General features: G+C 41.5%; 1 long non-coding RNA gene across 1 annotated transcript; it reads left to right on the forward strand.

Moving 5' to 3' along the window:
• Positions 1 to 1,126: 1,126 nt before the first annotated feature.
• Positions 1,127 to 17,398, forward strand: LOC138443749 (uncharacterized). The gene is made up of 3 exons (XR_011258291.1): positions 1,127 to 1,535; positions 10,040 to 10,195; positions 17,277 to 17,398. It is a non-coding gene; the product is annotated as an uncharacterized lncRNA (long non-coding RNA).
• The last annotated feature ends 208 nt before the right edge of the window (positions 17,399 to 17,606 follow it).

A 17,606-nucleotide genomic window follows, 5' to 3' on the forward strand; every position in this document is an offset into this window, starting at 1 on the left:
CCAGTCGTGTCCGACTCTTTGCGACCCCGTGCCTTATGCAGCCCATGGAATTCTCCAGGCCGGAATACTGGAGTGGGTAGCCTCGCCTTTCTCCAGGGGATCTTCCCAAACCCAGACTCGAACCCAGGTCTCCCACATTGCAAGCAGATTCTTTTCCAGCTGAGCCACAAGGTACATGTACATAGTAGAATACTACTCAGCCAGAGAAAAGAATGGAATATTGCCATTTGCAGCAACATGGATGGGCCTAGAGAATATCATACTAAGTGATGTAAGTTGGAGAGAGACAAATACTATATAATATCACCTATATGTGGAATCTAAAATATGATAGAAACAAACTTATTTACAAAATGGAAACAGACTCACAGACATAGAGAACAAACATGGTTACCAAAGAGGAAAGGGGCAGGGAGGGATGAATGAGAAGTTTGGGGATTAACAGGTACAACTACTATATATTAAATAGATAAACAACAAGGTGCTGCTGTATAGTACAGGGAACTATATTAAATATCTTATAATAACCTGTAATGAAAAAGAATTCAAAAAGAATTTATGTATGTGTATATATATGACTGAATCACCTTGCTGTACATTAGAAACTAACATGTTATAAATCAACCATACTACAACCCCCACCACCAAACCATAGAGAGGCATGGAGTAAAACTTAATAATCCATTAAATAAAATCAATTTCATTTAAACACTGCATGCTGCTGCTGCTGCTGCTAAGTCGCTTCAGTCGTGTCCGACTCCGTGCGACCCCATAGACAGCAGCCCACCAGACTCCACCATCCCTGGGATTCTCAAGCCAAGAGTACTGGAGTGGGTTGCCATTTCCTTCTCCAGCGCATGAAAGTGAAGAGTGAAAGTGAAGTCGCTCAGTCATGTCCTACTCTTCGCGACCCCATGGACTGCAGCCCACCAGGCTCCTGCGTCCATGGGATTTTCCAGGCAAAAGTATTGGAGTGGGGTGCCATTGCCTTCTCCGTAAACACTACATACATACATATATATACATGTGTGTGTGTATATATATATGTATGTATGTATGTATAACATTATATATATACATATATATACACAAAACATATGTGTGTATATATATATGTATGTATAACATATACAGATAGATTTTTTATTGCATTTTTTGGTTTCAGTCCTTATCGTCTTTTAGAGCTGTCCTCCTATCTTAGGTAGCTTTGAGAAGCTACCTTCTGGCTACATGTTGCATAGATAGCCAAGATGGGCAGTTTGCAATGTTTTTGGTACAGGAATTAGTGGGGACTCAACACGCTTTTTTGGTTCATGCAGCCTTCATAAAGACTATACTCTATATCAGGTCTTTTAAATGGGCTTGATGAGTATTTTAATCTCATTTTAATCTGTATCTCATTTTATTTGAATTGAACTCTCTGGGTTTGATGTCGGTGGAGGAAACTGGATTCATCTGCCCTAAGCAAAACGTCACATTCTTCCTGCTTGGATAGCAAGACCTGGAGGAAAAGGAGGACTCACAGGAGGCCAAGTGTAAGTAGTAAGCAGGCTCGCATTAATCATGTTAATTTGGTGGGTTGTAGAGACAGAATCCTGTCACATTTTTTTAAATTTTTATACACGTTTTTTTCCTGATATTTTCTTTCTGTCTCTTTTGTTTTTTAGTCTCTATTTTTTCTTTATTCTCCCCCTAGAAGCAAACAAAATATTCAAAAGGCAGGTTTTGAGAACTCTAATCAAGAAAAGTCATTCCTAGGAGAAAGCATGCTGAACCACAACTTGGTTTGGGGCCTAATGCAGCCAGAAATTCTGATCAGGGTTTAGAAAACAGAAGATTTAACATTTCAGTTCAGAAGAGTATGATTATCTTGGAGCGGATGTGGTAGTTTCAGCCACGTAATTTTAGACATTCTAATTGGCAGTTTAAAAATAGCAGAGTCACAGCCTCCTCCCCTGGGCTATTCCCTTTGTTTTGTCCTTGACTGTGTTTTGTATCTGGGAGTCTTCTGATGGCTGGGGGCAGTTTGGGAACCACGATCCATGGGTCCTCATGGACCATTACCCAGGCCTGCCTGCCTCTGCCCTGAAATACCACCAAGGTAACAAAACTTATATTTTCTTAGGAATGCTCCCAGCTTCCAACTCACAGACATATTCTCCTTCCTTTTCTAATAACTAGGTGCTTAAAGGATGTACTTTGGTGATGATATTAAATTAAATCCATCCCTGGGCACCTTAAGCTTCCAGCTAAATGGCATCATTTTCTTTCCAGGTAATAAGTACTTTAGGATGTGATCAAGGAAAGGAAAACACTGATTTCAAATAACCAATGATTTGCCAAATTCTGTGTGAGGCAGTGTCCATATGCTGAAACAAATGTTTGTTCTTTGCTTTGGCAGCGAGATAACACATCAGAGTAGATGCCCACAACAAGCTACATGTTTCCCTTTTGCATTTTCAAGGAGCCCTGAGACCCCACTGGTTGGTTGGACATGAAGTTGCTCATCCTCACCCAATTTCAGTCTCTGAGTTTCCTTTCTGGGAGACACTGGCTGCATCACTGAGGGAGAATGGGGCGGGGGTGGGGTGGGGGGTGAGGAGCTGGGGTAAGAATCGACTCAAGCTGTCTTATCCAGGCAGAGGGTTTGAGGGGACCCGGGCTGGGAGATTCTCAAACCCTGCGGGAAGTGGTTTATTATCCTCGCTTTAAGTTTTATTAACAGGGAAATCTTGTACTTTCCCAACCAATGAGGCCACACGAGCATAAACTATATTAAGTCCATAAATCCCAGAGTGCCAAATCTCTGGAGTAGCAAGCATCTGCTCTCTAACCCGCGGTGAGCAATAAATCTCCGTGTCCCTTTGCATGGCGGGCTTTCAGTATAGAGAACACTGCTGCTCACCAGGCACCCTTTCTTTCTGCTCTTTGCCTCAACAGGCCTTGAATTCATTGCTCTCTCACACCTTAAGCACTCTTATAATGCACTGGTCTTTAAAAATAGGGGGGAAAAACAAAGTTGTCTTTTCCTGGCTGTTTAGATACAGGAGGTGAAACCTGCTGATAGGAGGCTTGTCTTTCATCCTAAACTCCTGGAAACAAATTAGGAACAGTAACTGAGTTGTGTGCTATCTTGACACTGGTCAGTGTCTTCTCCAAGCCTTCTCCCGTGGAGCCTGTAAGGAGAGTAACTGTTTACATGAAAACAGAATCCAGCCTCTCTTTTCACTTTTGCCAGGAGTCTTGGTAAGAAAGGCAGCCTCGGTGCCTGCCAGGGATGAAGGACAGCCTGTGCTCTCCTTTCACAGGCCACCCTTCTGAATTTCAGGCATTGGTGAAATTTCACCCTTGTGAAATTCATCCAGGGGAACTTGCAGACACCTCTGGAGAAGAGAGATGGTCTGCACTCTACGAAGTGGTGATGCCTTCTCTCAACATGAACAAAGGTTAAGAACATACCCAAATGGTTCCCAGTGGGATGAGACTGGGTGGGGTGGACAGGAATCATTATTTAAATCACTAGATCCATTTTCCTTTTATGATATACCTGGGGTAAAGGCCTAGAACACCAAAAGTCCCGCATTCCTGAAGAACAAAAGTTCAGTTAGGCCTGTTTGCCTGTGGACTCGTGGAACTGAGCCATCTTCTCCTGGTTCCTGATTTAACTACATAGCACAGTCTCCCTTTTGTGCTTTGAAAAGCATCCTTGTTACTCTTCTAGTCCAGTCTCTCTTGCTAACAAGGCCTTCTGCACATTCATAGGTGTGCGGTTGTTAGCCATTTTCCCTCTAATTTTTTAAATTTGTAATTTACCTTTTAAATTTAAAAGATTCTAGTTTTAGAACAGATTTTAGTTTGTAGAAAAATGAGCAGAAAGTACAGAGTTCCCATATACTTCCTCACTCCCCAAGTTCCCCCTATTATTACTACCTTTTACTTTTAATTAACATCATGAACAACGGTACCAGAGGACAATCATTTTTGTGAAAAGGAAGGACTTTCACCTACATCATCTCACTTACCAGAGACTGTTCAGGAAGCAAGAGTGTTCTATGATGGCCAATTGCGGACATGGACCTCTGGGCATGAGTGCAGTTAGTGATGGGGGTGATGGTGCAACAGCTGGGAAACCCCCAACTCTTATTCTCAGTGACCTAACCCACATCTGGGGAGTGCATTCAAGGAGTGAGGATCAAATTGGGGCTCTCAGGGCAGAAGAAGGAAATGAGTCTGTTTCCTATGACTGCTACAAGAATCACCATAAACCTGGCAACTTAAAACAGGGGGCAAGTTCATTATCTTTTTGAATTTCTGAATGTCAGAAGTTTGAAATGGGTCTGGATGAAAATTAAGGTGTCAACAGGATTGTGTTCCTCCTAAAAGCTCTAAGCAAGACTCTGTGTCTTTGCTTTTTCTATTTCCTTGAGGCTGTCCGCACTCCTTGGCTCATGCCCTCACTTTCTGTCTGCAAAGCTGGCAGTGGCTGGTGGAGTCTTTCTCACGCTGCATCTCTCTGATGCTGACTCTCCTCCGTCTTTGATTTGTAAGGGCTTTGGTAGCTACATAAAGGCCCACCTGGATAAACCAGCATACTCTCTCCATTTCAAGATCAGCTGATTAGCAATCTCAATTTCCCTTTGCCAGGGAAAGTAACATATTCACAAGTTCTGAAGGTTGGGAAGTGGACATCTTCAGGGGTCATTATTTTGCCAGCCACACAGGGTATTGTCCTGGAGAAGTAGAGCCTGGGATCAAAGTCACCAGTGAATCATGTTCTCATCCTTCTCAGGAGTAATTAGAAACAGGGCCAAACCTCCTCATTTAGCTCAAATGTCACTTCTTCCAGAAAGCCTTCTGTATCTGCTGACCAATACAGGAGATATTAGACCCACATAGCATCTAAAGAGTGACTAGTCTGAACTGAGATGTGTTCTGGGCATAAAATATGCACCAGATTTCAAAGACTTAGTGCGAAAAAAGAATGTAAAATAGTTTTACAGTCATGATTTTAAAAATATCAGTTATCCTGTGAAGTGATAATATTTTGGTACATTATGAAATTAATTTCTCCATATTTTTTACTTCATAAATTTGGCTTCAAGAAACTCTAAAATAGCATGTCAGGCTTGAACGATATTTTTTTCTGGACAGTGTGACTCTGTAACTGCTCTAGAGTGAGCCCAGTGCTTCCTCTGTGTGGACATACAGTCCCTTATTCAGACCTTAAACATTTACCTACAGCATAATTATCAATGTGCATGACTTTCTCTCTCCCACCACACAGTGAGTTGCTAAAGGACGGGACTGTGTGTTACCAATCATTGTATCTCTAGTGCTGGTATAGTGCCTAGAATGTTAGAAAAGTAATCATTGTCATAATCAGCACTTACATTGTACTAACTGTATGCCTGCTCAGTTGCTAAGTCATGTCCAACTGTTTTGTGACCCCACGGACTGTAGCCCGCCAGGTTTCTCTGTCCATGGGATTTTCCAGGCAAGAATACTGAAGTGGTTTGCCATTTCCTTCTCCAGGGGATCTTACTGACCCAGGGATCAAACCCAAGTCTCCTGTGTCTCCTGCATTGGCAGGTGGATTCTTTACCACTGTGCCACCTGGGAGATTTGTTCCAAATGCCTTACACATTAGCTCAATAATCCTTACAACACTCTCTAGCTGAATGAATTTAGGGAAGTTACTTTTAACATTTTATATCTCAGTCTCTTCATCCTTAATATGGGGCTAATTATAGTACCTATTCAAAGCTGTTAATTATGTGAGAATTAACTAGTTATTTTATATATACATATTTTTGAGGCTTACCCGGTGGCTCAACAGTGAAGAATCTGCCTGCAGTGCAAGAGATACAGGAGACTCGGGTTTGATCCCTGGGTCGGGAAGATCCCCTGGAGAAAGGGATGGCAACCCACTCCAGTATTCTTGCCTGGAAAATCCCATGGACAGAGGAGCCTGAAGGGCTACAGTCCATAGGGCCGCAAAGAGGCGGACATGATTGAAGCGACTATGCATTCATATATACACATTGCTGGGGATAACTTTGACCTCAGGCAAAACCTCAAAGGTGGAGATTTCTTTGGCTTAAAGTCAGATGTGCTCAGAGAACAGACTGGAACTGGCTACAGCTGGGAATGTTCCAATCCACCTGGAAGAGTACAGGATGCAGATGTGGGTAAGAGGGGATTACTGCTCCTATTTCTGGACCTCGAGCAGCCCTTGCTTAGGTAGAAGCTCCCCATTCACTCTGCTGTCCCTCACCTGATACACTGATTCTAGAAAATCAAGGATAGATGGGGGCACCTGCGAACCAGCCCAGGGTCTTTTGCACACGACTTGCCAAGGGCACATAGAAGGATTTGGTGGTGAGATGGGGATTTTGCTAACCATTTCTCCCTGAATGTAGCGCCTTTACACATCAAGTTACTCCTTTTCTGAAGCTTAGTCTATACGTTACAAATCAAGGCAAAGCATATATGTTACAAATCATTATTTTAAAAAGAAAAACTCATCTAAGATGACTTCAAATGACCATGACTCCATAACCAGGAGTCCACATAGTCACCTCGAGGAGTTTATCAGAGCCACCAGAATATTGCTCGTTTCTAGCATCCGATGTGAGGATCTTCTCTAGATGCAGCTGGGTCTGTCCCAGAGACCTGCAGCCCTGATGAATCCTGCTTGCAGTCTCTCTGGTTCTTTTTCAAGCTATTAAAAAGTCAAGGTCATGCTGCAAGGCTTGGCCTGTAAATTTCAAACTCCCAGCCTAAATGTGCACAAAGCATATGAGCAGGTCTCCAGCAGGTTTCACTGCCACAGGAGGTGAGAGAATCAAAGGCAAGGGGTTGGTCTCTAAAAGGCCTGGAGAAATTTATGACTCAATTTAAAACCACTTGTAGTTTATCAAAGCAAAGGAAATGGAATCTCAAGCTTTGGGGCAGGAGTAGATTTTCTATAAGAGTGAAAGAAGAGCCCGTCCTAGCCAGTCTTCCATGACAGCAGAATCTTTTCCCAAATCCCACAAATTTGGCAACAAACAATCTCTTTTTGACATGACCAGTGATATAACAGAATTTATAAATGTCAAGACTGCCTCTCTAATCCTTGTCTAACTAGAGAGGCCAAGAGTCTCCTGGGCTGGCTCAGTGATGACACACAGCAGTAGAAATACAGAGTGCAGGTGGGCCTAAATCTGTGGGTTTGGTCTCAAACGTGACCATAGACCTGCATGACCTTTGCCAAGACAACTAACTGCTTTTCTTGAGAGGACTGGAATGCAGAAGATCCCGCAGTCGAGTGTTCATTTGTTCTTCGACGTTGTTTAGGATTCCAGTTAGTCAGGCACACTTGCAAGTACGTTGAAGCACACTGCCGATTTCTCTATAACCTAGGCCCTAGGAGATAGATGTTGCACATTTGCTATTAGGTGACACCTGCTAGGAACAGAGACCTGGCTAAAGAGGCTTACACATGTAGTTGCCATGCAGAAAGTTATTTCTCCCATGTCTTAAAAAGTCCAGAGGTAAGTAGAGACTGTCCTTAGTTCAGTGGAACAAAGATGTCAGATCTAAAGACATCTGTGATTTGTTTGGCTGCTGGAGCTCCAGCCATCACTTCTGATTCTCAGGCAATAGAAAGGGCAGAAGGAGAAACAAGGGCTTTATTGAAAGCCTCAACCAATGACTACTGCTGACATCACATCAGCCACACTTAAATGTAAAGGAGGCTAGAAATTTCAAGTTTCTCCCCGCAGTGAGCACTTTTTTGTTTCTATTTAAATAGGGAAGAGAGGGTAAGGGTAGATTTTGGGTAGGAAACTAGAAGTTACTTTCTTAAATTTACAGCCAGTAAATCAGTAGTGTGGGAAGATATGAATCCAGTCTCCAGGTTCAGTGAACTGAAGTTGTGTGTGGTCTGATCAACTCTTCTCAGTGTACATGCATTTGTTACCGACTCCTCTTCTCTCTCTCCTTATATTATCTATTTATAAAATGCTTTAGCTCTTCTTAAAAGGTCAGGGGTTAGAGTCAGGGTTGCTTTCTTATTTGGTCCAAGAGGTACTAAAAGAGATATTTATTGAGTTGGACTGTTTGATGAATAGGGTTTGAATTGGATGCTGGCAGGTAGAAATATTTATACAAATACTGTATAAAACAATCTTTGATGTATTCAATAATTTTAAGGCTGACAAAAAATTACTAGAGAAATATGTCTTCTGTTTTTTGTTCAAGGAGTTTAGATATTAAGAGTGAAAAGAAACATTTGAAGTTTTTTTTTCCCCAACCTTCTTGAGAAATAATTGACAAGTATAATTGTACATATTTAAAGCATACAACATGATTTGATATACGTCTACATTGTAGAGTAATTACCAAGATCAAGATAATTAACACATGCATCATTTCATGTAGTTAACTGTTTTTGGTATGTGGTGAGAATGTTTAAGAGCTACTCTCAGCAACTTTTAACTACATAATACCATATTATTAATTATAGACACCAAGTTGTGCATTATATCTTCAGAGATTATTCTTCATATAACAAAAATATAATGTACCCTTTGACCAACATCTCCCATTTCCTTCTCTCTCCAGCTTTTGAAGCAAGCACTGTTCAATTCTGTTTCTGTGAAATTGGATTTTAAAAAAAATACTATATATAAATGCTACTATATATGTATATAAATGTATAAATAAATACACAGTATTTGTCTTTCTGTCTGACTTGTTTTGTTTAGCAGAGTGCCCTCAAGATCCATCCATGTTGTTGCAAATGGCAAGATTTTCTTTTTTAAGGCTGAATGATATTCCATTATATGTGTGTATGCCACATTTTCTTTATCCATTCATCCATTGAAAGACCACTGAAAGAGTGTTCTATCCACTGAGAGATTGTTTCAGTATCTTGGCTATTGTGAATAGTGCTGCGGCAAGTATGGGAGTGTAGCTGTTCCTTTGAGATACTGATTTTGTTTCCTTCGGCTATTTACCCAGGAGTGGGATTGCTGGAATATATAGCAATTCTACTTCTAATTTTTTGAGGAACCACCATACTGTTTTCCAAAATGGTTATACCTAGGAGTAACATCTTCTTTAATACTTCTGCAAGATGTATTACCCATAGGACTGAGCTTGAATGGGGAATAAAACACCAGCTTCATAAGCATTCTTCCCTGCCCATATGAATTCTCTATTATTTTCTACAGAACTTCTCCTCCCTCTTTTATCTGAAAAGAGAGTACTTGGTCAGTCAACAGTAGCATCTACAACATACCACGCAAATCAAGAAAAGGGATCTACCAGTGATTCTTCCTTCCGGCTGCAAATCAGAATCACCTGGGCAACTTTTAAAATCCAGATTCCCAGGGTTTCATCCAGAGATTCTGATTCAGAAAGTATGGGGTGGTGTTCCCAATTCTGTAACTTTATCTGTAAATTATCTGGGTGCTCCAGATAATTCTGATGTGCCATGATGTGTAGAAATCGCAGGGGCGCTGCCGTGTCTTCCCTGGAGAGCTTTTATAGGATGCCACGGCAGCTTGTTCACCTGTCTAACTCTGCACCAAACTCCTAAGATGGGGACTATCTTTTCTCTTAGCATTCCTTCTGAGCTCTGAGTGTCTAATTCATAGTTTTGTTTGTTTGTTTACTCACTAAGTGATGTCTGACTCTTTGAGACTCCATGGACTGTAGCCCACCAAGTTCCTCTGTCCATGGGATTTCCCAGGCAAGAATACCGGAGTGGGTTGCCATTTCCTTCTCCCTTAGTGCGTAGTAGGTGTTCCTTAATCATCTGATATAGTGTCTAAACAAATGGAACATGTAATAACTCACCTCCACAGAGTGCTGCTAAGGAAAGTGTTGGTCAGTCAGTTGTGCCTGACTTTTTGTGACTCCATGGACTATAACCCACCAGGCTCCTCTGTCCATGGAATTCTTCAGGCGAGAATACCGGAGTAAGTAGCCATTCCCTTCTGAAGGGGATCTTTCCCATCCAGGAATCAAACCCAGGTCTCTCGCACTGCAGGCAGATTCTTTACCGTCTGAGCCACCAGAGAAGCCCCATGCTGCTGAGAACACTAGCACAAAGAAGCTTGTCTTGTTACTGAGCAACCTGGCTTAACACTCAAGGACAGAATGAGCTATGGAAGTGGCCAAGAAGGGATTTCTAATGAACTTGGTGGTAAGTCACCTTGACAGTCTTGAGATTCTTGACTTTTTTAAAAAACACAAAATAGCATATTTACAAACAATTGTGGTGCCAGTGACCTATGGTGGTTATAAAGTTTATTTGAAAGAATTCATGTAAAGTGCTTAGCACAGTGCTGAGAGCAAAATAATGAATGTTACATGATGATAATGACAACAACAATTATAATAGAAAAGTCTTCTTAAAAACTTAGAACAGATTGCAAAACATAAGAACAAAACCAAAAATTTACTGTTAATCTTGCCAACAGGATCAGTAGCCTTGTATTTATGATTTTTTTTTCAGTTTTTTCCCCAAGCATCTGTATTAACATGTACTTTAAAATATATAAAGTAAATATTAAAAGTGTATATTATATGTTTTTGAATGGCCAGTAAGCACATACAAAGAGAGGAAAGTTGAAGAGGGAGAGAATATGTGTGTACATATAGTTAATTCACTTTATTGTACATCAGAAACTGCAACTAACACATCATTGTAAAGCAATTATATGCCAATAAAATAAATAAAATTCAAGAAGAAAAGAGGTTCAACATCACTAATCATTCAGTTCAGTTCAGTTGCTCAGTCATGTCCAACTCTTTGTGACCCCATGAATTGCAGCACGCCAGGCCACCCTGTCCATCACCAACTCCCAGAGTTCACTCAGACTCACGTCCATCGAGTCAGTGATGCCATCCAGCCATCTCATCCTCTGTCGTCCCCTTCTCCTCCTGCCCCCAATCCCTCCCAGCATTAGAGTCTTTTCCAATGAGTCAACTCTTCGCATGAGGTGGCCAAAGTATTGGAGTTTCAGCCTCAGGATCAGTCCTTCCAATGAACACGCAGGACTGATTTTCTTTAGGATGGGCTGGTAGGATCTTCTTGCAGTCCAGGGGACTCTCAAGAGTCTTCTCCAACACCACAGTTCAAAAGCATCAATTCTTTGGTGCTCAGCTTTCTTCATAATCCAACTCTCACATCCATACATGACTACTGGAAAAACCATAGCTTTGACTAGATGGACCTTTGTTGGCAAAGTAATGTCTCTGCCTTTTAATATGCTGTCTAGGTTGGTCATAACTTTTATTCCAAGGAGTGTCTTTTAATTTCATGGCTGCAGTCTATCTGCAGTGATTTTGGAGCCCCCCAAAATAAAGTCAGCCACTGTTTCCACTGTTTTCCCATCTATTTCCCATGAAGTGATGGGACCGGAGGCCATGATCTTAGTTTTCTGAATGTTGAGCTTTAGGCCAACTTTTTCACTCTCCACTTTCACTTTCATCAAGAGGCTTTTTAGCTCCTCTTCACTTTCTGCCATAAGGGTGGTGTCATCTGCATATCTGAGGTTATTGATATTTCTCCCGGCAATCTTGCTTCCAGCTTGTGTTTCTTCCAGTCCAGCGTTTCTCATGATGTACTCTGCATATAAGTTAAATAAGCAGGGTGACAATATACAGCCTTGACGTACTCCTTTTCCTATTTGGAACCAGTCTGTTGTTCCATGTCCAGTTCTAACTGTTGCTTCCGACCTGCATACAAATTTCTCAAGAGGCAGGTCAGGTGGTCTGGTATTCCCATCTCTTTCAGAATTTTCCATAGTTTATTGTGATCCACACAGTCAAAGGCTTGGGCATAGTCAATAAAGTAGAAATAGATATTTTTCTGGAACTCTCTTGCTTTTTCCATGATCCAGCGGATGTTGGCAATTTGATCTCTGGTTCCTCTGCCTTTTCTAAAACCAGCTTGAACATCAGAGAGTTCACAGTCCATGTATTGTTGAAGCCTGGCTTGGAGAATTTTGAACATTACTTTACTGGCATGTGAGATGAGTGCAACAGTGTGGCAGTTTGAGCATTCTTTGGCATTGCCTTTCTTTGGAATTGGAATGAAAACTGACCTTTTCCAGTCCTGTGGCCACTGCTGAGTTTTCCAAATTTGTTGGCATATTGAGTGTAGCACTTTCACAGCATCATCTTTCAGGATTTGAAACAGCTCAACTGGGATTCCATCACCTCCACTACCTTTGTTTGTAGTGATGCTTCCTAAGGCCCACTTAACTTCACATTCCAGGATGTCTGGCTCTAGGTGAGTGATCACACCATCATGATTATCTGGGTCATGAAGATCTTTTTTGTACAGTTCTTCTGTATATTCTTGCCATCTCTTCTTAATATCTTCTGCTTCTATTAGGTCCATACCATTTCTGTCCTTTATTGAGCCCATCTCTGCATGAAATGTTCCCTTGGTATCTCTAATTTTCTTGAAGAGATCTCTAGTCTTTCCCATTCTGTTGTTTTCCTCTATTTTTTTTGCATTGATCGCTAAAGAAGACTTTCTTATCTCTTCTTGCTATTCTTTGGAACTCTGCATTCAGATGCTTATACCTTTCCTTTTCTCCTTTGCTTTTTGCTTATCTTCTTTTCACAGCTATTTGTAAGGCCTCCCCAGACAGCCATTTTGCTTTTTTGCATTTCTTTTCCATGGGGATGGTCTTGATCCCTGGCTCCTGTACAATGTCATGAACCTTCACTCTATCTATCAGATCTAGGCCCTTAAATCTATTTCTCACTTCCACTGTATAATCATGAGGGATTTGATTTAGGTCATACCTGAATGGTCTAGTGGTTTTCCCTACTTTCTTCAATTTGAGTCTGAATTTGGTGGGAAATGTAAATCAAAATCACAATCAGTTACCACCTCACAGACATTACTATGACTACTATCAAAAAACCAGAAAACCACAAGTGTTAATGAGGATATGGGGAAATTGGAATCTTTGTGTATTGTTGGTGGGGGTCTAAAGTGGTGGAAAACAGTATGGCAGTTCCTCAAAAAAAGTTGAAAATACAATTACTATATGACCAGAAATTCTGCCTCTGGGAGTATACCCAAAATAATTATAAGCACGGTCTTTGAAATTAAAATAATTGAAAGAGGCATTTGCATAGTGCTATGTACTAAATTATATCACCTCAAAATTTATCTGCTGAAGCCCTAACCCCCTATAAGATGATATTTTGAGGTGAGACCTTTGGGAAATAATTAAGATTTTTCTAAAAAAAATATTTTCTATTATAATATAATTGATTAGCAATGTTGTATTAGTTTCAGGTAGACAGCAAAGTGATTCACTTACACATACACATGCATCTGTTTTTTTTCAAATTCTTTTCCCATTTAGGTTATTCCAGAATATTGAGCAGAATTTGTTGTGCTATACAATAAGTTCTTGCTGGCTATCTATTTATAGTGGTGTATATATGTCCATCCTAAACTCCCAATTTATCCCTCTGTCCCACTGTTCCCCCCTGGTAATCATAAGTTCTCTAAGTCTGTGAGTTTATTTCTGTCTTATAAATAAGTTCATTTGCATCATTTTTTAAAGATTTAACATATAAGTGATTATGTGATATTTGTCTTTCTCTATCTGATACTGATAAGTAGATACTTATCTCACACTTTGCTTAGTATGATAATTTCCAGGGAAATAATTAGATTGAGATAAGGTTCTGAGAGTGGGGCCCTCATAATAGGTTCAATGCTCTTATAAGAAGAGACATCATTATAAGAAGATACAACTTATATGAAGTAACTAGAGTAGTCAACATCATAAAGACAGAAAGTAAAATGGTAGCTGCCCTGGACTTGGCAGAAAGGGAAATACAGTTATTATTTAATGGCTACAGAGTTTTAGTTTGCAAGATGAAAAGAATTCTGGAGATGGGTGGTGGTGATGGTTAAACAGCAATATAGATGTACTAATACTTCTTACCATTGAGCTGCACACTTAAAAATGGTTAAGATGATAAATTTTATGTCAGGTATATTTTAAAATAAAACTTGTTGAAAAAGACCCTGATGCTGGGAAAGACTGAAGGCAAAAGGAGACGAGGGCATCAGAGGATGAGATGGTTAGATAGCATCACTGACTCAATGGACATGAACTTGAGCAAACTCTGGGAGATAGTGAAGGACAGGGAAGCCTGGCATGCTACGATCAGTGGGATTGCAAAGAATCAGAAACAACTTAGTGGCTGAACAACAACAGTGTGTTTTAATATATTTTAATATTTTATTTTAAACATTTTAGTTTAAATATATAAAACAATATCATTGAAATATATCTTATGTTAACATAATATAAATAAAAATTTAGAAATAAGCATTTCCAACTTTGAGTCATGTAGCACTGTTTCTTGAGAAAGCTCTTTTATGTCCCCACTTTGCACCTGTTTCATTGATCTGGGGTCCTTTGGCTACAATTCTCTGTTCCACCGCGTACAGAACTTGGCCTGCTACTCTGCACAGGCCGGGCTGGCGTGGCAAGCCTGAACTGCTCTCACAGGGATGGTAAATTGGTGTGACCAGCAGCCTGGACAGCCTGATCCCCTCGCTGGGCTCTGCTGAGCTCTAGGTCACCATGTTGTCAACAAGGGGAGCTTTCTCCCCCTGAAGCTGTCAGCATGTTCATTATCAGCCCTCCCTCCTGCTGCCAGTCGAGAAGATGACATGTGGCCGTCTCCTGGTTGCCGCACGTTAAGCCTCCTCTCACAATGGGCACTTGGTTTGGAGCTATCCCAAACATTTGAAAGTGACATTGCTGTTTCCTACAAGCTGAGACCCATGAATCATTCCAGCCAAAGGTAAAAATTTACATTTCAATGGTCAGCAAGTTTTAGTACATTTAAGAAACTGGCCAGAGTTGCTCAGCCCCCATACACAGGTTTTGTTAATGAATTTGGCAGAAGGGAGTTGCATTCCTAGGCTAAGTATTAGAACAAAAAGGATCTGTTTTCCCATGTAATGAATTGCTGAGAAATTATTCAAAATGTGACTTAAAAAGCCTCTTGCCAGCAAGCTCAATTCTCTTGAGTCATGAATTAGATAATGGGCTTTTATAAACCCACAGAGGGAAACCCTCTGAGGATTTATGTGGGTGAGGAGAGAATGTCTGTGCAGAGCTGCCACCTTCTCCCAAGTGCTCCTGCACAGTGCAGAGGCCCAGGGACCTTGTCTTCAAATGCCAAGGCCAACTGGACCACTGTCAAGGGTGTAATCAGCAGCGCTCACCCTGAACACTTGCCCAGCTGGCAGCTGCCAGTCTCACTGGACACAGCAGAGTGCTGCCCTGGCCCTGCTTCTGGAAACGGAGGTCGCCTGGGGAAGAATGGTTGGGTGGTCAAGGAAGGCCTCCTCCCCAGCCCCATCACTTTCCTGAGGATGTGATCCTGGATCCCAGCCCCAAACCATATTCAGTTAAGACTTGAGCCTCCCATGCAACTGAGACTTAATAGCCCCTCAGTGTATAAAGAGGGATCCTTTGAAGGTGATTCGTTAGAAACTAAACTCCACATAACAGGAACATAGCCTCTTTCAAAAACAATCTCCAAGAATGAAGGAGATAATCTCCAATCAAGAGGGTCTCAGACTGTAACATTAAACTTCATGAAGTCCTCTAACCAAGCTTTCCCTAAGGTCAAGGGCCCGTATGTGTACACAGAGCTATTCGGTGTATGTTTTAACCCGCTTGAAAGTTCTCTGCTATAAGGGATACAAACTATTTCTATCCCCAAGGCGAGGGGACCTTTCCTTGCATAACTTTGATTACCTCTCAGGCTAGCTATCTGCCTTGACCTGAGTATAGGGTAGATTTGATCATGCCTCCCGTTTGTTGTCCACTGGGCTATGTGTGCCCTTGGATTACCAGCTTAGAGCTCTGGCCTGGCTCCCAGTCATGACTCGGGCATGAGGACCACCTGGATGAGACATCTGTCAGCCCAATGATGGCCAAGATAATCTGGCAACACCTACTTTTTGTGATTCTTGAGAGGTTCCCAAGAGTATTTAGCAGTCTCATGTAACCAGTAGCCAAAGAAGCCGTGAAGAATTTTCTCTGTAACCTTTACATGCTGTTTGAGAAGGATTTTCCTTATACTGAAAGTAGAAAGATACAGTGGATGCACGTGTGCTAAGTTGCTTCAGTCGTGTCCAACTCTTTGCGATCCTATTGACTGTAGCTCTCCAGGCTCCTCTGTCCATGGGATTCTCCAGGCTAGAGTACTGGAATGGGTTGCCATGCCCTCCTCCAGGGATCTTCCTGACCCAGGGATCAAACCTGTGTCTCTTATGAGTACTTTACTACTAGCACTAGGGTGAGAATGCCCTAGTGCATTCTCACTGGGCCTGAAAATGTCATTATTCAGGGGTTGACAACTCTCATTTCTGCTTCCCAATGGCTTTCACTGCTCTCTCTCCAAAAACCTGGGAACTCACATCAACTCCTGGAGCTAAAAGGGCATGCTGATATGAATGAATTTGGGTGGATTCTGGAGATGTGGGCTTGACGTTTATTGGCCTGTGTGGTTAGGACCCTGCAGCAAGCAGGCCAAGTTCACATAGCCTGGTGGCTTCACCAACATTCTTCCCATCTGTGGCTGTACCTGTCACCCTGTGTGCTATGTGTGGTCGTGGTCACACTGGGATGACAAGTGTGTGTTTTTGCCATTTCCCTTTTAATTCAGTAATTCAGCATTGAGTGCAATGCCCAGCATTGTAGTTAGTGCTTCAGGATACAGAAAGAAGTGTAATTATAAGTCAGTTCAGAATTTCCTCAAATTTGTCCTTTTTCTTAGCTGATAACTGAGCCCTGAGTTCTCAGCCATTGTGATTTGAGTCAAACTGTGTTAGCAGCTGTAGACCTTCTAGAGGTTATGATCTGGGATTTGTCTGGCAATGGCATGCCCCAGATCAAAGCCATCACTCTGGTCTTCATGGCTGAGCTCTGATTGCCTTTGTTTTTGTTAATTAAATTTAATTTTTTAAAAATCGGAGACTGTTGTCTTGGTTTCTGCTTACAACATGAATCAGCCATATGTATACATAAATCCCCTTCCTCGTAGGCCTCCCTCCCCACACTCCCATCCCGCCTCTCTAGCTCATCACAGAGCATGAAGCTGAGCTGCCTGTGCTACCAGCCACTTCCCACTGGTATCCATTTCACACACTAGTATCTACAGTGTGTGTATGTCAATGCTACTCTGTCTCACCTCTCCTTCCTGCCCTCTGTTGACAGATGAATGAATAAAGAAGACGTGGTAAATATATACAGTGAAATATTACTCAGCCATAAAGAGGAATGGAATTGGGTCCTCTGTGGTGATGTGGATGAACCTAGAGTCTGTCATACAGCGTGAAGTAAGTCAGAAATAAAAAAAACAAACATTGTATATTAATGCATATATATGAAATCCAATTGCCTTTGTTTCTTGATTGATACCTGAGGTTCCCATAGGATGGGAATTTCGTCAGTATGTATTTTAGAGGGAGGAATATGGATCTGTCAGTCACCAGCACTGCTGTGTGGACCCCTGTACCACACTCAGGACTTTGAGGTAGTCACCCA

The sequence above is a fragment of the Ovis canadensis genome, chromosome 7 (genome assembly GCF_042477335.2).
Source record: "Ovis canadensis isolate MfBH-ARS-UI-01 breed Bighorn chromosome 7, ARS-UI_OviCan_v2, whole genome shotgun sequence".
NCBI classification, from domain to species: domain Eukaryota; kingdom Metazoa; phylum Chordata; class Mammalia; order Artiodactyla; family Bovidae; genus Ovis; species Ovis canadensis.